Source organism: Ascaphus truei, chromosome 14, assembly GCF_040206685.1.
Source record: "Ascaphus truei isolate aAscTru1 chromosome 14, aAscTru1.hap1, whole genome shotgun sequence".
NCBI lineage: Eukaryota > Metazoa > Chordata > Amphibia > Anura > Ascaphidae > Ascaphus > Ascaphus truei.
In genome coordinates, this window is record NC_134496.1 from 7,088,808 (window position 1) to 7,113,841 (window position 25,034).

Genomic DNA, 25,034 nt, shown 5'->3' on the forward strand with positions numbered 1-25,034 from the left:
CCTGGGTCTTTTGGGGAATTGCCACTGGTTTTTGTTAGAATAATCGCTGCCTCTACTGTAAGCTTAGTAATAGCAAAACCATTATATTTAATATTCAAGGACTCCATTTCCACAGGCTCAGTACCACAAGATTGGCGTAAAGCAGATGTGGTGCCTATATTTAAAAAGGGAGCTAGATCACAACCGGGAAATTACAGACCTGTAAGCCTGACTTCAATAGTAGGGAAACTACTTGAAGGTTTAATATGGGATAATATTCAGGAATACCTAATGGAAAACAAAATTATTAGTAATAGTCAGCATGGATTTATGAAGGATAGATCTTGCCAAACTAACCTTATTTGTTTCTTTAAGGAGGCAAGTAGGAATCTAGACCAGGGTAATACTGTTGATGTGGTCTACTTAGATTTTGCAAAGGCTTTTGATACGGTTTCACACAAGAGGTTGGTGCACAAAATAAAGAAAGTTGGACTCAGTAATAATATATGCACCTGGATTGAAAACTGGTTAAAGGACAGACAACAGAGGGTTGTCATAAAGGGAACTTTTTCAGGTTGGGCTAAAGTCGTGAGTGGAGTACCCCAGGGATTGGTACTGGGACCCCTGCTTTTTAACTTGTTTATTCATGACCTCGAGGTTGGGATCGAGAGCAAAGTCTCCATCTTTGCTGATGATATTAAATTGTGTAAGGTAATAGAATCAGAGCAGGATGTAATTTCTCTGCAGAAGGACTTGGAGAGACTGGAAACGTGGGCAGGTAAATGGCAGATGAGGTTTAATACAGATAAATGTAAGGTTATGCATTTGGGATGCAAGAATAAAAAGGCGACTTACAAATTTAATGGAGATATATTGGGGGAATCCTTGATGGAGAAGGATTCAGGAGTGCTTGTAGACTGCAGGCTTAGCAATAGTGCCCAATGTCATGCAGTAGCTGCAAAGGCAAACAAGATCTTATCTTGCATCAAACAGGCAATGGATGGAAGGGAAGTAAACATAATTATGCCCCTTTACAAAGCACTAGTAAGACCACACCTTGAATATGGAGTACAATTTTGGGCACCAATCCTAAGAAAAGACATTATGGAACTAGAGAGAGTGCAGAGAAGAGCCACCAAATTAATAAAGGGGGTGGACAATCTAACTTATGAGGAGAGGCTAGCTAAATTAGATTTATTTACATTAGAAAAGAGGCGTCTAAGAGGGGATATGATAACTATATACAAATATATTCGGGGACAATACAAGGAGCTTTCAAAAGAACTATTCATCCCACGAGCAGTTCAAAGGACTCGGGCCATCCCTTAAGGTTGGAGGAAAGGAAATTTCACCAGCAACCAAGGAAAGGGTTCTTTACAATAAGGGCAGTTAAAATGTGGAATTCATTACCCATGGAGACTGTGATGGCAGATACAATAGATTTGTTCAAAAAAAGGTTGGACATCTTTTTAGATGGGAAAGGTATACAGGGATATACCAAATAAGTATACATGGGAAGGATGTTGATCCAGGGATTAAACCGATTGCCAATTCTTGGAGTCAGGAAGGAATTAATTTTTCCCCTTAATGGGGTTTTTTGTTTGCCTTCCTCTGGATCAATAAGTATAGATATAGGATAAAGTATCTGTTGTCTAAATTTAGCATAGGTTGAACTTGATGGACGGAAGTCTTTTTTCAACCTCATCTATTATGTAACTACTTTGTAACTATGTAACATTCTAAACTAACTACCAGAAATAAGCCATTACAAATAACCTGTAACTAAATACAAATTACATTATTCACAACAATGACAAAATAAAACTGATAAATACATTAGCATACATGAAAAGAACATAAACATTGGCAAAACAATCAATTATTATCCCTGTATGTCTATCCATATAGATAGATAAACATAACATACAGGGGCAATAATAGAGCCTAAAATACAATGCATTTACATACAAAAATCACATAGAATACACCCATTCAGTGTCTGTGAATGTATGTATAGCAATAGGTACATAATAGATACATTCAGGGGCATTAAATGGGACTGAAAAAATAAAAGACATGAATCAAAAAAACCTGTAAAAGTAAAAATAATAAACTTTTCTTTTGTTTACTTACCATTAGATGCCCACTCACCGAAATCCAGGTGACCCGGAAGCACTGGAACCAATCCACAGGTAAGCCATAAAATAATAAACCCTTACAATCCATAACAGTGTCTTCTTTCTTCTATTTGTAATCCTTCCCGTCTGTCTTGGGGTCTTCTTTTCTTCTTTGGGGTCTTCTCCGTCTTCTTCCGTCTTCTTCCGCCACGCCCTTCTTCTCTTCTTAGGAGGGGAGGTGTTCCCTCCTCGGCGACTGGCTTCAAAATGAGGCGACATAGGCTTTTATAGGCCTATGACGTCACATTTTGGTCAAATGTTTCCCACGGTCCTGATTGGGCCGTGAAAAACATGTGATTTGGCCGGGGAAAAAATGATGACGTCATTTAAAGGCAATGACGCCAGCCAATCAGAATGGCTGAGTTTCAATTGCCTTTAAGATGACGTCATCAAAAGAAAGATGGCCGACGACACATGGTATGGTAGCCAATCAGAGCGTGGGAACTCCATCCCAATTCTGATTGGCTGAAGCAAAGCCTCTGTTACATGGTCTACTTGAGCCAATATTTTTATTATATTATTTTGTTCATAATTACTGAATTGTTACATTTAGGTTTGGTTTCTGTAGGTACAGTAAGCATAGTGCCTTTGTTGTAACTTGTTCCATTGTATTTTGCCACTTGTTTATTATCATTCTCCATTGTTTTTGCCCCCTTTTTTGAATTAGTGTAAGCGTATTATATGCTATGTTACTTTCTACTTGTATTTTCTGCCTCCAATTGGATGCGCAATTATGCCAATTACATACAACAGTTTCTATACTGCTGGTTGGGGCTTTTGAAAGGTCCGTGCTGCGTTCGCAACCTCTACCCCTGACGAAGTCACCCACAGTGACGAGATCCATAGGGACGCTACGCATGACATCACCCGCGATCACGTGAATTTTGTGTATGGAGGCACGCAAATTCCATTTCCCACGGTTACAGTGCGGTAAGCGGGAGAACTGATTGCCTGAATAGCAAGTATTTATCCTTGTGTATCCTGGAGCCACTCCTGGAGGAGGTCTCAACATAGAGACTTCGTTTCTTGCACCAATACGTGGAGCACACTAAGGAGTCCTGGCGAAGGCATCATTACCATCTGAGTACTTTCTCTTAGGAGATTATATAACTCCCAATGCTGATTGATCCAGCTACACTTGTGAGTGTGTTTTTTATAAGATTACCAGCCTTGTGAATAAATCTTAACAGAATTACGCTATGTGGCACGCGCCTCTCTTTTTCCTTTTCTTCTAGATTTCTGTTGGATGTGGTTCATCCTGTGAGAGGCTGCGGACAAGTCACGGCTATTGGAATACTTTTTTCCCAAATCACCTACAAGGTTTTTTGCCAATAGACATTTTATTGGACATTATTTACCCTTTGTGGTAATTTCCCAAGGTTTTCCTCTTATATTGTTATGTTCATAGTTATCAATTGAATCACATATATTTGTTGCTTTTATTATTTATTTTATATGACATTTTCATTTCATTTATAGAGCATTTAATAATACTTACTCTTTGTCAGCACATCTAGTTTCATTCCATTACAATACCCACACCTTACACTGTGATCAGATTTTATATTGTTTATAATTAATTATAGCTAATACTAGAGTGAGCGCTTACGTTTTTCCTTTTTGTTTTTATATATATATATTTTTGAAAGCGTCATATGTGTCCGTGTCTGTATGTGTCTCCCTGTGTCCCTCCCTGTGTCCCTAGCGGCAATCCCATTGGACCTTGGGCCAGGCCAATGAGATTGCTCCCTTGGCCCGCCCGCCCCCGCACACCTCTCATTGGCCTGAGGCAGAGTGACGGGCCAAAGGAGAGACGGAGAGAGACACACACACACACCCCCCTCTGTCCCCCGTCCTCCCCATCACGTGCGCCGCCCTGCACCAGCTCCCGGACGGAGGGGGAGCGTGGCCCTCCTGCCCCTGTCGCCAACTGCTCCCTTACCTCCCCAGCGCTCCCTTAACTCCCCAGCGCTACCTTAACTCCCGGTGCTCCCTTAACTCCCCGGCGCTACCTTAACTCCCCGGCGCTCCCTTAACTCCCCGGCGCTACCTTAACTCCCCGCCCGCTGGGGGGGCCAAGCAGCCTCCTCGGATCTCTGTGTGTGTGTGTGTGTGGACATTTTACTCCTGCCAACAATTTGTGCCTCACTTTCATGCCCTACCCCTGCCCCTGCCCTTCACCCCCCCTGCCCTTCACCCCCCCCTGCCCCTGCCCTTCACCCCCCCGCCCCTGCCCTTCACCCCCCCTACCCCTGCCCTTCACCCCCCCTACCCCTGCCCTTCACCCCCCCTACCCCTGCCCTTCACCCCCCCTGCCCTTCACCCCCTACCCTTTACCCCCCCTACCCCTGCCCTTCACCCCCTACCCTTCACCCCCCCTGCCCCTGCCCTTCACTCCCCCCTCCCCTTCACCCCCCCTGCCCTTCACCCCCCCTGCCCTTCACCCCCCCCTGCCCTTCACAGGTAAAGAAACAGAGGAAGGCTAATGATCAATGTCACGGGAGACCAGGCCATTTACACCTCTTTATTGTATTGTATGTCTTTATTTATATCGCGCCATTAATGTACATAGCGCCTCACAGTAGTAATACGCGACAGTCATATAAATAACAAATAATACAAATAACAGATAATGGGAATAAGTCCTTCAGACATAAAAGTAACATTTAGGAAGAGGAGTCCCTGCTCCGAGGAGCTTACAATCAAATTGGTAGGTAGGAAGAACGTACAGAGACAGTGGGATGGCGTTCTGGTAAGTACATCTGCAGGGGGTCAAGCTTTATGTATCATGCGTATAGTATTAGCCACGGTGCTACTCATATGCTTCTTTAAGCAAGTGTGTCTTAAGGTGGATAGAAAGGGTGCTAGTCGGGTATCGTGGGGAAGGGCATTCCAGAGGTGTGGGGCAGTCAGTGAGAAAGGTTGAAGATGGGAGAGGGCTTTAGATACAAAGGGGGTAGTGTGATTGTATTTCAGACACAAGGAGTAAGCTAGCACTGTAATTTGTGGAGTGTAGCTAGCTAAGGATGTACTTAGCCCATACATATTGTTTGATGAGAGAGACAGAGAGACAGAGAGACAGAGAGACAGACACTTTTGACTGACTGACACGTGAGTGGGTGAGTGACTGACACTTGGGTGGGCCTCCAGACTCACCGGACCCGGGACGCCAACCCCGGCAGACCCCCCTGTTGGCGGCCCTGTCCCCTATTCTCTCTACTTTCCCCCCATTTTCTCTCACCCTCCCCCCATTCTCTCCCTTCCAACCCCCACTCTCTCACCCCCTCTCTCTCACCCCCTCTCTCTCCTCTCTGTCACCCCCTCTCTGTCACCCCCTCTCTGTCACCCCCTCTCTGTCACCCCCCCTCCTTCACTCCCCCTCTGTCACCCCCCTGTGTCACCCCCACTCTGTCACCCCCACTCTGTCACCCCCACTCTGTCTCCTACTCTCCCACTCTGTCTCCTACTCTCCCACTCTGTCTCCTACTCTCCCACTCTGTCTCTCTCTCCCACACTGTCTCTCTCTCTCCCACACTGTCTCTCTCTATTCTCTTTCTCCCCCACCCATCTCCCTCTCACCCCTCCATTCTATCTCGCCCCCCATTCTCTCTCTGACCTGCACAGACGCACACAGCCACTGACCTACAAACACTCACACACAGACCAACACAGACACTGACCACGCACAGACACCCACACAGACACACACAGCTACTGCTGGCCCGCAAAGACACAAAGCCACTGACACACACACACAGCCACTGATACACACACACACGGATACACACACACTGATACACACACACACTGACACACACACACACTGATACACACACACAGCCACTGATACACACACACACACACGGATACCAACACACACACTGATACACACACACACACTGATACACACACTGATACACACACACACACTGATACACACACACTGATACACACACACACTGATACACACACACACACACAAAGTGGAGTACAAGAGCAGAGGCAGCGACGGATGTGAGTGACTGGAGGGGGGTGGGGGCGGGGGGAGGAAAGGCCGGCAATCCGAGCAGGCGGCTCCCTGTCTCCCCCTACACCCACAGTCCGCCAGCCAGCGGCAGCGACCCCGCACCACCACTGCCCGCCCCCGCGCCCATCTCCCGCACCAAGGGGACCGGGGGGGAAAGGGAGCGCCAAGAGGCAAAGGTACAACCCTTACCCCCCCCACCCCTGGCGGGTGCACCCCCGCTACCACCTCCGCAGTGTACAAGCGTTCGCCGGTGGGAAATGGCATATGACATGCTTGTAATGCATTGTGAACAGCATCGCAGGTGGGTTACACTATTTTTTGCACGGTTATGCTGCCCATCATAAACGAAAATGCCAATGCATGAAACGAGGCTCCGGTAGACAGAAACCTGTAATTAACAAAAAAGTATGTTACATAAAGTATTAGGCTGCGCTTATAGTGCCCGCGAAGCCAGCCAGCGCTTATAGTGCCCGCGAAGCCAGCCAGCGCTTATAGTGCCCGCGAAGCCAGCCAGCGCTTATAGTGCCCGCGAAGCCAGCCAGCGCTTATAGTAAGGGCGACGGAGCGACATCGCGTCTGGAAAATTGGAAGCCGGGTCTATTTGATTTTTTAGAGACAGTCGCCACATGTGACTGTCTCTAAACCAATCAAATTGCGCGGTCCGCTCCCTTTAGTGATGTCACTGGCGACCGTCGCTAAAAGTTAAATTATAACTTTCGCTGGTGGCGACGGTGACGGGTGACGTCATCGGTCGCGTCGCCGTCACTCTAAGCGCGGCCTTAAGCTGTATCGACATTATGTATTGAAATTAATGTTTAAATAAGTTTTTAAAAAACAGACAGTGAATCCCTGCGCTTCTCCCTTTGGGATAGCAATAAATGGGGATAAATATATATGTATATATGGTGTGAAAATCTATAACAGAAAGGACACTTATGGTTACATCCTTTGATCAAATAATGCCAATCACCTGCAACTGCTTATTGAGCAGTCTGTGGGAGGCCAGCCCCTCCTCTTCTAGGTATATAATCTCCCAGCAAGGTCCCTGTATTTCACTATTCACTTTACTTGCAGCCATGTGAGTATCTGTACTGGTATATACCAGTTTTTAACGGCACTATGTTATATAAGCATATGCTTGGTTATATTAACCCTTCACATAACATTAGTTTGCATTTAGCGTAGGGTCCTGCTATAGGGACTTACCTTGACGTGGTTAGCAGGCTTGGCATCACCTTGTGATCCTCCGTCCTCTCTCTGCTCTAATACAGAACCTGACAACCTGGTCAGGAACCACAACTCTGCCCTATCCTCCTCTCTTGATCTACATGCCCCGCTTTCTCTCTGCCGTTCTTGACCTTCTAACCCCGACACGCGTAGGAGCTTTATACCAAGCACCGTTTTTTAATGCAGCTTGAATAAATCATATTTGTATTGCCACATGACCAGCTCCTTGCTGCGGTGCACCTTACATTAGATTTTGGATCTTCTAACCCCAGACCCTGGCTAAATTTCCACACGCGCATGCTGAGTTCCTGCACTCGTTCCTCTGAACGCCTCTGGAGGAAATCTCACACTCTCGCAGACTTCCTTCACTACAAATGTCTTTTATCCTGTTTCAACTCTGCCCACTCCCAGGCTAAACAAACCTACTTTTCTTCACTAATCAACACGCACAAGTCTAACCCACGCAGACTCTTCTCTATCTTTGACTCCCTACTCAGACCATCCCCAGCTCCCTCTTCTTCCTCAATCTCACCTCAGGACCTTTCTGACTATTTCAAGAGAAAGGTGGAATCCATACATCAGGACATCCCCTCTGTATCCTACTCCCATCTTTCACCTCTTCCTAACTCTCCTCTTGCCTTCCTTGACTTTTTTCCCCGCTGTCACAGAGGAGGATGTGTCACTGCTGATCTCCTCTTCTCCCTCTACCACTTGCCCTCTTGACCCCATTCCCTCCCAACTCCTAAAACCTCTTGCTCCTACTCTAATCCCTAGGACCACACACATTTTTAACTCCACCCTCTACTCTGGTACCTTTCCCTCCTCCTTCAAATATGCAACAGTCATACCATTACTCAAAAACAGCTTGACCCTACCTGTCTTTCTAACTATCGACCTGTCTCCCTCCTGCCTTTTGCCTCCAAACTCCTTGAACGTCTTCTTTCTCTCGCTTGCTCCATTTTTTCATGACCTATTCTCTCCTATACCCTCTACAATCTGGCTTCCACACTGCTCACTCCACTGAAACAGCCCTCACTAAAATAACTAATGATCCTCCATGCTACCAAAGACAAAGGTCACTACAATCTGCTCATATTACTCGACCTCTCTGCAGCATTTGATACTGTGGACCACCTTCTTCTCCTTCACATTCTCCATACTGTTGATATCCATAATAAAGTATCCATTGTACTTTCAGTGTCTCTTTTGCTAACACCAGCACCTCCTTCTCCTCTATCGATCTCTCTGTGGGGGTACCCCCGGGCTCTATCCTGGGACATCTTCTCTTTTCTCTTTACAAATTGTGAGTGAGTTAGGTGCTCAGTAATCAGACACGGTTCCGTTTGCAAAGTCTATGCAGCATAATATCCAGATAAAGAAGGATTGTCCACAAAATAAAGATTCAGTAGAACTGGGAGGGAGATTAAACCTCACCCACCCAGCGTACATCTGCGTTGCTCCAAAGGCACACAGCCTGATGAGGGCCCCCCCAAGAACTGCTCCCCTCTGCACAGGACCAGCGTGCTAAGGGTTAACATGTGCTTGTTCTTTGTTGAATCGGCAACCCCACCCACTGGAATGTTAATGAGCCAAGGGGACAAAGAAAAGATCTTTTTGTTCACAGACGCACCAGATTCAACCTCACCCACCCAGCGTACATCTGCGTTGCTTCAAAGGCGCACAGCCTTTGGCGCAGCCAAAGGGCGTGAGCCGTTTGCTGATGTAAGTTGATGTTAAAGTGATGTTAAAGCTGCTCTATTTCTATCTGAAACGCATACGCCCTTTATCCCCTGTACCCAATTTTCCAACTTTATCTGTCCATGAAACGTCTGTCAATTCCATGTATAACCCTGTTCTTTTATCGTAACCATGTATTTTTTTATAACTCTGTGCCCAGGACATACTTGAAAACGAGAGGAATCTCTCAATGTATTACTTCCTGGTAAAACATTTTTATAAATAAATAAATAAAAAATAAATATGTGTCTAGTGATGTCCACGTGACAACCACACACATCGGCACATTAATAAACACCCAACCAGTATAAGAACAGGAAATAATATCCAATATATACAGGAAATATGACGAGGCACAGCGGCCCTTTACCTGTATACCTTCAGGTGCAATCCGAGTATCTACGGCGTGCAGCCCATCCAGGTAAGTAATCCAAGGAACCGCAGGTATCGATGGAGCGCAGCCAGGGAAATCCAACCTCTAATTCCAAGGAGGGGAAATATCCAGGCAACTCCAAAAGTAGTATTAAATTGATCGGATTTATTGCAGGCTAGTAAACAATAACAAAGGACAAGGTGCGTTCATGTTGTCCATTTTTATTGTTTATTAGCCTGCAATAAATCCGATCAATTTAATACTACTTTTGGAGTTGCCTGGATATTTTCCCTCCTTGGAATTAGAGGTTGGATTTCCCTGTCTGTGACCCATCGATACCTGCGGTTCCTTTTCTCTGTACACACTCTCTCTAGGTGACCTAATCACATCTCTTGGGTTCAAATATCACCTCTGTGCTGATGACACACAAATGTACTTTTCAACCCCCGACCTTACACCTGCTGTACAAACCAAAGTTTCTGAACTTAACATGGCAAAATCGGCGACCCTCATATTTCCTCCCTAACCTGGTCCCACTACCTCCTTCTACATTACTGTTGGAAGCACTATCATACACTCAGTATCAAAAGCACACTCTCTAGTGGTCACGCTAAACACCTCTCTCACATTCTCCTCTCGCATTCAAAAAGTATCTAAAACCTGTCGCTTTTTCCTCCGCAATATAACAAAGATACACCCTTTCCTCTTTTGCCTGACTGCTAAAGTCTGACTCAGGCCCTCATTCTCTCCCGTCTCAATTACTGTAACCTCCTGCTGTCCAGCCTTCCTGCCTCTCACCTGTCTACCCTACAATCTATCCTAAACGCTGCTGCCAGAATCACTCTGCTCTTTCCTAAATCTGTCTCAGCGTCTCCCCTCCTGAAATCCCTCTCCTGGCTTCCGATCAAATCCTGCATCTCACACTCAATTCTCCTCCTCACTTTTAAAGTTTACACTCTTCTGCTCCTCCTTACATCTCAGCCCTATTTTCTCACTATGCACCATCCCGACTCTTGCGTTCTGCTCAAGGATGTCTTTTCTCTACCACTTTTGTGTCCAAAGCCCTCTCCCGCCTTAAACCTTTCTCACCGACTGCCCCACACCTCTGGAATGCCCTTCTCCTCAATACCTGACCAGCACCCTCTCTATACACCTTTAAGACCCATCTTAAAACCTACCTCCTTTACGAAGCATATGAGTAGCTCTGTGACTGATACTATACACCTCATACATAAACCTTGGCCCTTACAGATTCACTTACCAGAACACCCTCCTACTGTCTCTGTACGTTCGTCTTACTTACCACTCAGATTGTAAGCTCTGTGGGGCAGGGACTCCTTTTCTTAAATGTTACTTTTATGTCTGAAGCGCTTCTTCCCTTTATGTGTCATTTGCATTATTTATTTATATTATCATGTACATTAATGGCGCTATAGAAATAAAGATATACATACATACCTTATTCACATCACTACAATATTATTCCTATGAGAAAAATGTATTCATAAATAGGCTATGCTTAGATAGTAAACTCTACAGGGCAGGGACTTCTCCTCACATTGGCTAGGATTCCCTGAGCTACGATACTGGGTATCGGTGTGTGAGCCACGTTAACAGCCATTAACTTGAATAGGACGTAACCCGGGATCACCGCGTGATACCCAATATCGGAGTTTAGTTACACAGTTACACTGTTACATGTGTTACACTGCTATATTGTTACACTGCTATCTTGTTACACTGTTACATATGTTACACTGCTATATTGTTACACTGTTACATATGTTACACTGCTATATTGTTACACTGTTACATGTGTTACACTGCTATATTGTTACACTGTTACATATGTTACACTGCTATATTGTTACACTGTTACATATGTTACACTGCTATATTGTTACACTGTTACATATGTTACACTGCTATATTGTTACACTGTTACATATGTCACACTGCTATATTGTTACAGTTACATTGTTACATGTGTAACACTGCTATATTGTTACATATGTTACACTGCTATATTGTTACACTGTTACATATGTTACACTGCTATATTGTTACACTGTTACATATGTTACACTGCTATATTGTTACACTGTTACATATGTCACACTGCTATATTGTTACAGTTACATTGTTACATGTGTAACACTGCTATATTGTTACATATGTTACACTGCTATATTGTTACACTGTTACATATGTTACACTGCTATATTGTTACACTGTTACATATGTTACACTGCTATATTGTTACACTGTTACATATGTTACACTGCTATATTGTTACACTGTTACATATGTCACACTGCTATATTGTTACAGTTACATTGTTACATGTGTAACACTGCTATATTGTTACATATGTTACACTGCTATATTGTTACACTGTTACATATGTTACACTGCTATATTGTTACACTGTTACATATGTTACACTGCTATATTGTTACACTGTTACATATGTCACACTGCTATATTGTTACAGTTACATTGTTACATGTGTAACACTGCTATATTGTTACATATGTTACACTGCTATATTGTTACACTGTTACATATGTCACACTGCTATATTGTTACAGTTACATTGTTACATGTGTAACACTGCTATATTGTTACATATGTTACACTGCTATATTGTTACACTGTTACATATGTCACACTGCTATATTGTTACAGTTACATTGTTACATGTGTAACACTGCTATATTGTTACATATGTTACACTGCTATATTGTTACACTGTTACATATGTCACACTGCTATATTGTTACATATGGTAAACTACTATATTGTTACACTGTTACATTGTTACATATGTTACACTGCTATATTGTCACACTGTTACATTGTTACATATGGTACACTGCTATATTGTTACACAGTTACATTGTTACACTGCTATATTGTTACACGGCTACATTGTTACACTGCTATATTGTTACACAGTTACATTGTTACACTGCTATATTGTTACATTGTTACATATGGTACCCTGCTATATTGTTACACAGTTACATTGTTACACTGCTATATTGTTACACAGTTACATTGTTACACTGCTATATTGTTACACGGCTACATTGTTACACTGCTATATTGTTACACAGTTACATTGTTACACTGCTATATTGTTACACAGTTACATTGTTACACTGCTATATTGTTACACAGTTACATTGTTACATATGGTACACTGCTATATTGTTGCACAGTTACATTGTTACACTGCTATATTGTTACAGTTACATTGTTACACTGCTATATTGTTACAGTTACATTGTTACATATGTTACACTGCTATATTGTTACAGTTACATATGTTACACTGCTATATTGTTACACAGCTGCATTGTTACATATGTTACACTGCTATATTGTTACACAGTTAGGGGTTGAAAAAATACGTTAGTCAAGTCCAACGTATGCTAAATTTAGACGACAGATACTTTATCCTATATCCGTACTTACAGTATATTGATCCAGAGGAAGGCAACAAAAACCCCAGTGTCATATCATCTAATGATATCTCATTAGGGGAAAAATAAATTCCTTCCTGACTCCAAATATTGTATTTCTCCCTGTATAAACATCCTTCCCATGATTACTTATTTGGTATATCCCTTTATACCTTTCCTTTCTAAAAATATGCCCAACCTTTATTTTTTATATTGTATCTGCCATCACAGTCTCCATGGGTAATGAATCCCACACTGTAACTGCCCTTACTATAAAGAACCCTTTCCTTTGTTGCTGGTGAAATCTCCTTTCCTCCAACCTTAAGGGATGCCCCGAGTCCTTTGTCCTGAATAGTTCTTTTGAAAGCTCCTTGTATTGACCCTTCATTGTTTCCATCAGTACCAGCAGCACTTACCCTTGCATGCTGACCTTGAATTGTCTTGTTCGGTCAATGTGCTTCTAATGTTGTACAGGGCTATATATTAATAATAAATAAATAGATACAGCGTCATGACTAGTCCGTTGTGAAATTGAGTGCTTTGGTCAGTCACACAGTCTCATACTCATACTCATACACACACATTTTCATGCTCTCATCTCTACAATCTGATTGTAACTGTTTGGAAACGGATTATTCCGTGATGCTGCTTTCCCAGTCTGCCTGTCTCTACTAGCCCATTTGCCCAAGCCCCTGGCAAGTCTTCAAGTAAACCCTACGCTGCCAGAAGGCCATGAAACGCATCAGGCCCCTCCTGGCAGTAAAAGGGGTGGTTATTATTACTATCGAGCAGTGCAGGGGTTAATCCGTCCCTAGCTGACAATGGGAGGGAGGAGGAACGGAGTAAGAATGTCAGATGATAATGAGATTGCCCAGTAGGGGTGAGTGACCTGTTTCCAGCTCCCTGCAAGTTAAGAAGGGCTGTGTCTCTGAGTGTCACATAGCTTTGCTTTGTCTCGCCCTGCGTTACAGTGGCACACTTCAGAGCGCTGGGAGATAAGTGGCCACCCCATCACTGCACACTGATACATGTACACTATATGGAGGTAGGTAGCTGTGTAACCTTCGGCATCTCTTATCGCACAACCAGGGAGATTTACTAAGCGCCGATGGGACGGACCGCACAGGGATCCCGTGATAACAGCCTTTTGTCTGGGAGCAAAAGGGTTAACAGGTGAAATGTAGCTATTTAATCAGACACGTGTAATTATCTTTCAGTGTTTTCGAGCTGCGTATTTCCGTGGCAAGGACGCACTTTTGGGACGGGTTAGCTAGTCCTCGAAGCCGCAGGTAAATGGTGAGCAGTCCTTTGTTTTTTGGTTGCAAAGTAATTAAGAAGCCCTCACTAATCAAACAGATAAACAGAAGTAGCTGACGTGCTGAAATCCAGCGTCCCCGACACGAAGAGATAAATATTCATTTTTCACAAGATACAGATCTGTTAGGGCTGTTATATACAGCGTGACTATGCAAACGCGCGTGCACGTGCCGCATGCTTTTCGTAAGTATACTGTGTTGAGTGTGTTTATGTGTGTTTGTGTGTGTTTATGTGTATATGCATGTGTGTGTATGTGTATGTATATGGGTGTGTGTGTGTTTATGTGTATATGCATGTGTGTGTATGTGTATGTATATGGGTGTGTGTGTGTGTATGTGTAATTTATTATTTAAAAAAAAAAACATTGGTAAAAATAAAAAAATTATTAGACTTGTGCAGACACACACACACACACACACACACACACACACACACACACACACACACACACACACACACACACACACACACACACACACACACACACACACACACACACACACACACATAACATAACATACACATGCATACATATACACACACACATATACATACATACACATGCATACATATACACACACACACATACATACATTCAGTGCCGGTAGCGGCGCGAAAAGATTAATTTCCTCATCTTCGCCGCTGTCTGTCGGCTCCCCTCTCCCTGCCGTGCGCGCGCGCGGCCCTTGTATAGAACGTGCCTTAGACAGTAACATTAAGGGGACAATCTTTCTAAGGAGGCCGATTACACCCAGTACTTTCTTTTTTGACCCACTATGTTGACTTGTCCTTTTAATCCCTTCCAATCCTGATATGTCTCCAGAGTATCACTGAATTATTTCCCTAATGTTGGCTGCCCTCTTCTCACGGCAGTCCCGGCCTCTTCCAGCAGACGGTGCAGAGTATTCCTTCTAATACAATCCTTATCGGGATATGCACAGCACCTTTCCCCCTCCCCTCCCCCCCCCCCCCCCCCCCACCACGAAGCCGGTGCACGGCCAGTAGCGAACGTCTTAATAACGCACGGAACAAACGCAATGATTGTATAAAGTGGGCTCGGAGCGACTCGTGATCGCTCCGGCCTGTCTGCTACATTAAACACGAGGTTACTTCGGTCATTATTCTAAAGCACAATGTACCGGTAACTTTTTTTAACCACGCATGTTACTACAATTAATGGATCATGAAATGAGGATACACAAAATTACAACTGAAAACATACAAAGAAAATGCAAACGATTGTATCGGAGCTTTCAGTCAAATAGAAAAGCACAGGACTCAAAAATATAGGAAATACTGTAGCTCCTACGTGGAAAACTTTGACGTAAAAGGAATACGGGTGTCACTAGCAATTCAAAACTCTGTTACAGGTGTCGTCATGTAAAACTAGTGATTTCAATGAACAAATTATATTGTGGATGATAACAAAATTCCAGTGTTTCAGTCCCAAATGGGAACATCCTCATTGTTTTCAAACACAATATAATACGTTGATCCAAACTCTTGCCCGCTTTCTTAGTGTCTGACATTAGACTGCTCACACTGTTAGGTCCCGCGCAAGCTGGGTTTCTGCACTCCCTAAACTGGGGGCTTTTATTTGCTATTGATGATGTTTGCTACAATGTAATCTACTCAGTGTGTGTGTTTGAAACGGCCTTTGTCACCGGCGGCCGTGCAGAACTCCGCATGCAGCAATACAACAGGACAGTGTAACACCATTTTTGAATAATTAAATAATATATATCACGTGACAGTATTGCTTCCTGAGAAGTCAAATATTCAAAACAACGACGTCATGGAATCCGGGCAGCGGGGGGTTTGAGAATCCCTTAGGCGCTTACATGCCACGGCCACCTCCTCGCTGCCGCCCCCCTTCTCCTTTGGAATGCCAGAGTCAAATGACGCAGAGGACATCACCAATGGGACGTCGCACTGTGTCATGTTGTTATGGTAATGTGCCATCATGACATCATTTGATGTTGCGACGTCACGTTGCCAAGGCAACAAGACGCTGTGTGAGGTCACGTTGGTGCCGTCTGTGGCGTCATTTGACGCTGGCATTCCAAAGGAGAAGGAGGTCGGCAGCGCCATGTAAGCGCCTTCCCATCAGGCCTGATAGGCCCAAAAGCACGGCAAATGTATATGGGGGCGGACATTTTTGCCGCCCCATAATTTTTCCGCCCTAGCCCAGGCCTAACGGGAAATCTGCCACTGAATCTAGGTGTCTTGTGGTACACATGCTGAAAGCCACTGCAACAGGGCAACACAGTCTGTGTAATAGAAAAGTTCATGCTTTGCCAGATGTGTGTTGATGCCACAATCTCTCCCGCACTGTCTGCGGTGTTTGTGGGGGAAGAAAGGCACTATCATGGGCAGTAGAACAGGTGCTCTGAGTCGTGTAATCTTGAAGTCAAGATCTCGCACGTGTGATGGGAAAACTTGCATTGCGTCTGAATGCAACATACTGTACAGATGTGGCCAGACTCACTGGGGACAAATCTTATAGCTCTATTCTAGTAGACGTGTGTCAATCCGTGTCTAACAAGCACTTCTCCAAACCATGCGGAAACAAGGCATTTTTAAAGTGGTTTCATTCCGGCTGTGCAAATCGGCGCGCGGTGAGGAAGCTCGCTGAGAGGGTAGCTAGGGAAAAAGGGAGGAGGAGGAGTTCCGATTTAGTAGTGTCTCCAGCTGTGTGTGTATGTGTATATATATATATATATATCCCCTTAACCCTCCCTCCAAATAAATTAGGGAGAGATGCCTGTGCTGATAAAGGAACACACCCGAGGTACCTTGGGAGATATGCTAATGACTGTGCAAAGTATATTTAAATGAGTCACACCTTGCAAATTTTTTGAAGAGGGTACTGGTGTCAGACCCAAGAGGATCAGAACCTACAACCTCTGCTATTCAGGGCAGCAGCTCTAACATTGAAGTAAACCCAGATTTTGGGAAACTGCATTCACATGTCTCAGGTGCCTCAGGTATCTCAGGTGCCTCAGGTATCTCAGGTGCCTCATGTATCTCAGGTGTCCCAGGTATCTCAGGTGTCCCAGGTATCTCAGGTGTCCCAGGTATCTCATGTATCCCAGGTATCTCATGTATCTCAGGTGTCCCAGGTATCTCATGTATCTCAGGTATCTCAGGTATCTCAGGTGTCCCAGGTATCTCGTGTGTCCCAGGTATCTCATGTATCTCAGGTGTCCCAGGTATCTCATGTATCTCATGTGTCCCAGGTATCTCGTGTGTCCTAGGTATCTCAGGTATCTCAGGTGTCCCAGGTATCTCAGGTGCCTCAGGTGTCCCAGGTATCTCAGGTGTCCCAGGTATCTCAGGTGTCCCAGGTATCTCAGGTGTGCTCCTTTTGTGCACAAGGACATTGAACTGGCAGTCAGGCAGTGGTCTGCTTTAATAGGTTGGTGAGGGGGCTACAGGTGTGAGCAGTAGAACTTCCCAGCATCTGGTTTAGTTCAATGCTGCTGCCCTAAATCGGAGCAGTTGTGGATTCTGATCCTCTTGGGTCTGACACCAGTACCCCCTTCAAATATTTTTGGATGTGTCACTCATTTAAATATACTTTGCATAGTCATTAGCATATCTCCCAAGGTACCTCAGGTGTGTTCCTTTATCAGCACAGGCATCTCTCCCTAATTTATTTGGTGCAATCCGGGCAAATTGCATGTTAAACCGAGCGGTTTGTCACTTTTTATAGAAGCGGTTTAGAAGATGCGATTTGCAATACAGAATAGGGTTTTTTCCCACATTAACATCCGCGACTTCTGAACATGTCAAACTGCGCGGTTTGGCGCTGGCAACACCGGAGCTACGAGAATAGGCCCCTCTGTCTCCAGTGCCGCGTTCAAAGAAGCAAATGCATGCGGCGCCCGAGACGGGGTTTGCTGCAATCGCGCTGCAGGGGATCCATGTTTCCGAATGGAACCCCTCGCAGCGTTACGGTGGTGCGACCGCAGTGGTCACAGGTGGCATCGTCGCCGGAAACAATAAGGCTAGCTACATATGCACAGGAAAGGGATTGTGAGAGGGGATTTGTCACTTGCACTGTGTCTTGAGTTTGTCAGAGGCATTGTCTTGTGCACTACATCAGGGCTCTTTAACTGGCGGCCGGGAGACACATCCTTGAACCTTGTGATTCTGGTTTAATTGCAGTTGCTCGGACATCTGTAACACAGACTCAGTGTCCAGACAATGTAAATATATATGGGACATCACAGTTTTTTGTCATGTATAGCGAACACAGCACTGTACTGTACTATGAAGTTTTGCAGGCACGAGGAGTAGAGCTTACAGTCTATTTTTAGGTTCCTGAGGCACAGAGAGATAAAGTAACGTACCCAAGGTCACAGGGAGCCGACACTGGGATTTGAACCAGGCTCCCCTGCTTCAGTGTCGTTGTTTCGGGAGTCGGCCCCTTTACTCACTGAGCCGCCGCTTCAGACTCCTGTATTTGAAACCGCATGCAAAATGTTGAAGAATAATCATCTGAGTCTTTAAATGCATCCAACATGACATTACAGTACTCTGCAGCCCTCCTGCCCCTGAGCTCTCTCTCGCCGGCCCCTTTGGGACAGTAACTGCAGAGCCCTGCATTGCATGTTACTGCTTCTCAGGCCGTACCTGCAGTTACATGCCTGCAGGGGGCAGCAAGTACGCTCACTGTACAGCACATGCTGTAATGGGATTTGGTGTGGTGGTAGCTTTGCAGCCATCAAACCTATTAGGGTTAATCTCATTAGCTGCAAGACAGACATGGATGTGTGGAGAGGTTTCTGAATGAGGTAGGAATATAACAGCCTGTCTCAGTGTCTGCCCTGTAATCACCTATCCATGCTGTATATCTCTTGTTGTAAGCAACGCGGGGCGGACGGGGTTTTGAAGGTGTAATCACAGTTAGGTTGCAAAACAACTAATTTCTGTACAATGGTCTCACTTAAAGCTGCTGACCAAGAAATATCCTACATGGATTATTTTCAAATGTAAATAAATCAATTCTGTACTATGAGAAAATACTTGTAGCATTTATTTTTTTTAAAACAACTATAAATTAAATTTTTTATGTATTATAATGGCACAAGCATTTTTTGTTTCTATAGCAACCATTTACAAAGTCACATTCCCTTCCTCTTCTGAAACAGACTCTGGCACACTTCTTTTTGAGTCCTGCCCTCTCTCTAGCAGTGCACCAATTGTATCTAGTGGCTGCCTGGTCACATGATCTTCCCCACAGAAATTTGTATCTTTGATCCTCTTCTTCTGCCCTGACGGCCATTTAGTGAACCCCCAAGCCGAATCTTCGCTGATCGATCACAGGAGAATGAATCGATCAGCAACTTAGCTAATTACTTATCAGTGTGTGGATTGTATTGATGCGCATATTAAAGGGGGGGGGGGGGGAAACGACAGCTTGGACTGCTGCTTTAAATAAATGTAATTATAGTTAGAGCAAATATCTGTCTGTTTTGGTTTGTATGTCTAGCGCTGTCCCCCCCGCCCCCCCCCCCCCCTCTAGGAGGTGCACAGCCTATGCTACCTTGTGTGTGGTGCAATACCTGTTAGGATCAGGAGAGCTGAGTCTATCAGCGATGAAGTGGAGATCAGGACAGGTTTAGGTTCGTTCTCTTGATGTTCAGCCCCTCCAGCTGTAATGGATTCCAGGGTGTCCAGAAATCAGCCCCCACTACGGCATACTTCACCCTCCTGCCCAAGGACTGATACATAGACAGGAGTGATATAACACTGGTCTTTATTGTACGGTAGGCATCCACTGCAGATCTTCCTCACAGCGATGCAGAGTCTCAGAAGCTGCCCAGCCCCCTAGCAGCAGCAGCCCTGCTCTATCCCATGTCCGGTATTATCTCTCATATTTTACCGGACGGGGGAACCAAATACAGGACACCTGGCAAGCCAGGGTGCCGGGCGGGGGAGAGCGAGCAGAGCCGGGGTGCCGGGCGGGGGAGAGCGAGCGGAGCCGGGGTGCCGGGCGGGGGAGAGCGAGCGGAGCCGAGGTGCCGGGCGGGGGAGAGCGAGCGGAGCCGGGGTGCCGGGCGGGGGAGAGCGAGCGGAGCCGGGGTGCCGGGCGGGGGGAGAGCGAGCGGAGACGGGGTGCCGGGCAGGGGAGAGCGAGCGGAGCCGGGGTGCCGGGCAGGGGAGAGCGAGCGGAGCCGGGGTGCCGGGCGGGGGAGAGCGAGCGGAGCCGGGGTACCGGGCGGGGGGGAGAGCGAGCGGAGCCGGAGTGCCGGGCGGGGGGAGAGCGAGCGGAGCCGGGGTGCCGGGCGGGGGGAGAGCATTGGTGGGCACACATGGGCCGGGCGCGTGGGGCCCCCCTATTCTGTGGGGCCCCCGGGTAACTGCCCAGCGTGCCCATACGTTAAGACGGCCCTGTTTAGGGGGTGGGAGTTTTAATGTATTTGGAGTGTATGTGTGTTTTTTGTTTTAATGTATTTGGGGTGGTGGGGGGAATTTACTGTATTAGGGGGGTGGGGGGGGGTGTTGTATGTATTTTTTTTTACGTATTTGGGGTGGTGGGGGGAATTTACAGTATTTGGGTGGTGGGGGGTTGTAATATCAGAGTGCTTCCTAGGAATCAATGGCAATGTTGTTGCAGAATATCACCAACGAGGACAATTACGCTTGCTACATGTGTGTTATGTTTAAGTATGTGTGTAGTATACAGTATAAAAGGTTGTATACTATACACAATGTTGTGCATGTTGCTTTTGATACCTGCAAGGAATCTATCATTTTGCTTTTGATATGAAAGCTTCACCTGTTTTTGATGGTGTTTTGCACTTACTCTCATGCACGTAGCTTGTTTGTGTCCACCGGGGTGTGTGCTGTTATTCCCAGTAGTTCCTGCTCTTTAATAAAGCCTCATTTGTTCATGTTTATACAGTATGTAAAGTATATTCTATTATGCCAACCTTACATGTCCCACCTTACAGTATAAGGCCGCACTTATAGTGCTGGCGACGCGACCGATGACGTCACCCATCGCCGTCGCCATTAGCGAAAGTTGTAATTAGGTTTTTAACGACGTCGCTGGCGACAAGGCCAGTGACGTCACTAAGGGGGCGGGCCATGCAATTTGATTGGTTTAGAGACAGTTACATGTGGCGAATGTCTCTAAAAAAATCAAATTTACCGGCTTCCAAATTTTGGTCGCTCCGTCGCCATCGCGCTTACTATAAGCGCTTGCGATGGAGTCAATGTATTTGTTTTGGAGCGGCGTCGCCATCGTAAGGCACTATAAGCGCAGCCTAAGACAGCGGTGGTTAACCTGTGGATGCCTTCAACTTAGGCTGCGCTTATAGTCCCGGCGACGCGACGGTGACATCAGGCTGCGGTCGCTGGAAAAATCAAATTGAGATGACTTCCAGCGATTGCGACCAAACCGTCGATCCGTCGCACTTACTATAAGCGCACGCGACGGTGACAATGCATTTGTTTTGCCGCGACGACGCGTCGCTCTCGCCGGCACTATAAGCACAGCCTAAGGGGGCGGCCCCAGTCACTTCGGCGTGCGCTGTGCTATCAAGCCCCACCCCCTCCAGTCCGGCCGGTCCCAGTCCCTACCTTGTCGCGCACCTTTCCCCAGCGGTGCGTGACAGGTTTTCAGGCAGGCGGGGGAATTTGAAATTAGGGCAAACCAGCCGCGGGACGTCATGGCCACGCCCCCGCAAACCCACAGCCACGCCCCATCCCGTCGCAAACCTTCCCTCTCCCCCCAGACCGCAGATCGCGGTGTAGCGTTGTGCACGCGCCGCCCCCCACCGGGCGCGCGTGCCACAGTGAAGACTGGGGACTCAGCCTAACTCTCTTCCTCCAACTCTCACCTATTAGAAGAGATAAACATGGTTTCCCAGAAGCTATAACACAGCTAACGTAAAACATTTCACAGGTAAATTCTATATACTGTACTTCGATGCGGCCATTTGGGGCAGAAAATTCCAATTGATTACAATGGTGATTTTCAGTAAAAAATGGCCCTAACAGCCTTTTGGTGTATATAGAATTTACACCTTGGACGAAATATATGATATTATTTGATCTAATTTTTTTTCAACTTCAAATGTATTGATTTTTGTCCACAAGGCATAACATAAATATGTACATGTTATCACATGAATTTTCTTGCGTAAATGTCGTATTCATGCCCTATGTCATGCAGACCCACAGACATACAACATAAAACTCACCATGGGTGGGAAACGGGGGTAGGAGGACAGGGGGACGGGGGGGGGGGGGAGGAGTCGAAGTCTTGGCCGCACTTTTTGATCTTGGTTCCTGGCAGTCCCCTATGGTTTGTCCTTTGACGACCGGATGGACCCAGCACAACTTTGTTATGAGGCCTAGTCCGGGCCTGTCTTTCCAGTCCCCTACCTATTGCATCTCATCTAAGGAGAACTCCCTTATTCCTATCAGTGCCAAACGGTGGCATTGCTCACTCCCTGGATATCTGTCTGGGCCAGCCACGGCAGCCAGACCTTTTGGAAATTTGGGCCAGTTTCGTTAGCTAAACTCGTCAACTTCTCCATCTGGCAAACACACCAAATTCTGTTCTGAATCTTTTCAATAGATGGAATTGTATTTTGGTTCCACAATGCTGCGGTCTCGCACCTCATAGCGGTTGCAAAATGAGCAATTAATTTATTTCCCGCTCTGGATAGTTCCTGCACTGGTTTGTTTAGCAAAAACAGCCACGGGTCCATCTGAATTTCGAGGCCCAAAGTCCTCTGCAGCCAATTTCTAATTTGTTCCATAGGGGTGATATACGAGGACAGGACCACAGCATGTGCAACACGTACCCCGTTTCTCCGCATTGCTTGGGGCACAAAGGGGAGTAACCAGGGACAAATTTAGATAACTTGACTGGGGTGAGATACCACCTCATCAATACCTTATATGAGTACTCCTTTAATGTCGTGCAGATGGAGTTTTTGGCTGCCGCATTAAATATCTCAGTCCACTCCTCATCATCTAGGGTCTTGTCTAGGTCAGTCTCCCACTGAGACATAAAGCTAAGTTTCCGTGCGTAGTCTTTACCTGAGCCAATTACTCCTTTGTATAACCTAGATATTAGTCCCCGTGTGTCGGTTCCTCGCACACAGAGCATTTCAAAATTCATCAATGGAGGCTGAAATGTGTGTTTGGTATAAAATGCCTCCCTGGGCCAGAGGAAGCAACATTAATTTTTTCTTAATTCTGGGTTTCCTGCAGTTCCAAATAAATTTGGCTATTTCACTCTCCAAGTCCCTGATAACATATGCTGGGACTGTTACTGGTAGTACTTGAAATAAATACAGTATTCTTGGTAGTAGATTCATTTTAACTGATATAATCCTGCCTGACCAGGCGTTCATGTAGTCCGTTTTTATTGTTTTTCTAGCATGCAATAAATCGATCATTTACTTAGTTTGGAGTTGCCTGGAATTTTTTTCCCTTCTCTGGATACCAAAAGGAGGATTTCCTTGGCTGTGCTCTATCTACATCCTCTACAACTTTGCCTGACCAGGAAATCTGATGTCCTGACCAATTCAATAGATCTTTCTTCAGGGTTTTGATTGTTTGGATAGTTTGCACTATAAATATCCTCATATCTTTGTGTAATAAACACTCCCAGATACCTTATCATATCTGTCTTCCATTTTATAGGACATTTCTTTTTCAAATCATTCTCTATTTCTTTGGGTATAAATAGACTTATAGCTTCTGATTTGGTGTGGTTGACTTTAAAATGTGAAAAATTGTCAAATTCGTCTAGTGTATTAAACAGGCTTCTTAGGGATGACTCTGTGCTGGTCAGAGAAAGTAAAATGTCATCTTTGAAAAGGGATACCTTGTAAACTTCGTCTCCTATAGGGATGCCTTGTATCTTTGGGTTTGATCTTATTCTTGAGGCCAGTACTATACAAATAGCAGGGGGGATAACGGACAACCCTGCCTGGTGCCATTTGAGATCTTAAAAGGTGCTGAGATATAGCCTGAGGTGTGGACTGTGGCTGTTGGGCAGGAGTATAGCGCTACAATACCATTAATAACATTTTCGTGGAGACCCAGCTCCCTGAGCACCCGGAACATAAAAGGCAAAGCCACCCTATCGAATGCTTTTTCTGCGTCTGTGGGGCATTGGTTCGTGTTGCTATTGTGTATAATATTAATAATCCTGCGAATATTATCTGAAGCTTGCCGCTCTGGAGTAAACCCTACTTGGTCTGGGTGGATCAAAATATTTAGAACCTTGTTCAGTCTAGTCGCCAAAAATTTTGCGAACAATTTTATATCCGTGTTTACAAAGAGATGGGTCTGTAGCTGGAGCATAGTGTAGGATCTTTCCCTTCTTTTAGAATTACTATAATTGAGGCCTCCAGTGAATCAATTGGTAAAGCTTCGCCTTTTAGAATTTTGTTAAACTATCTGACCAAATAAGGTTTCAGTGTGTTCTCAAACTTTTTATAATATAAATTAGAGAACCCATCTGGGCCCAGGGCCATGGAATTTTTAAGAGATTTAATTGCGACAGACACTTGCTTCGCTGTTATAGGGTCTCCTAGGTGGCTTGCCTCTGACTCAGCTAGTTTAGATAGTCTAGTTGTTTTTATATAGTCATCTATCTGTGTTGCAAGGTCTGTGTTAATTTGGTCATGTTTTGCCAGATTATATAGGTTATTGTAGTATGTCACAAACTCTTCGCTGATTTCAGCAGGGTTATA

General features: G+C 45.2%; 1 protein-coding gene across 1 annotated transcript in view; it reads left to right on the plus strand.

The window, feature by feature from the left end:
- Positions 1-13,896: 13,896 nt before the first annotated feature.
- The window catches only part of MYO7B (myosin VIIB), a 234,965-nt gene continuing 223,827 nt past the window's right edge, over positions 13,897-25,034 (plus strand). Inside the window, exon 1 of the mRNA XM_075569626.1 lies at positions 13,897-14,032. The gene's annotated coding sequence lies outside the window, so the exon portion shown is untranslated. The remainder of the gene's footprint in view (positions 14,033-25,034) is intronic.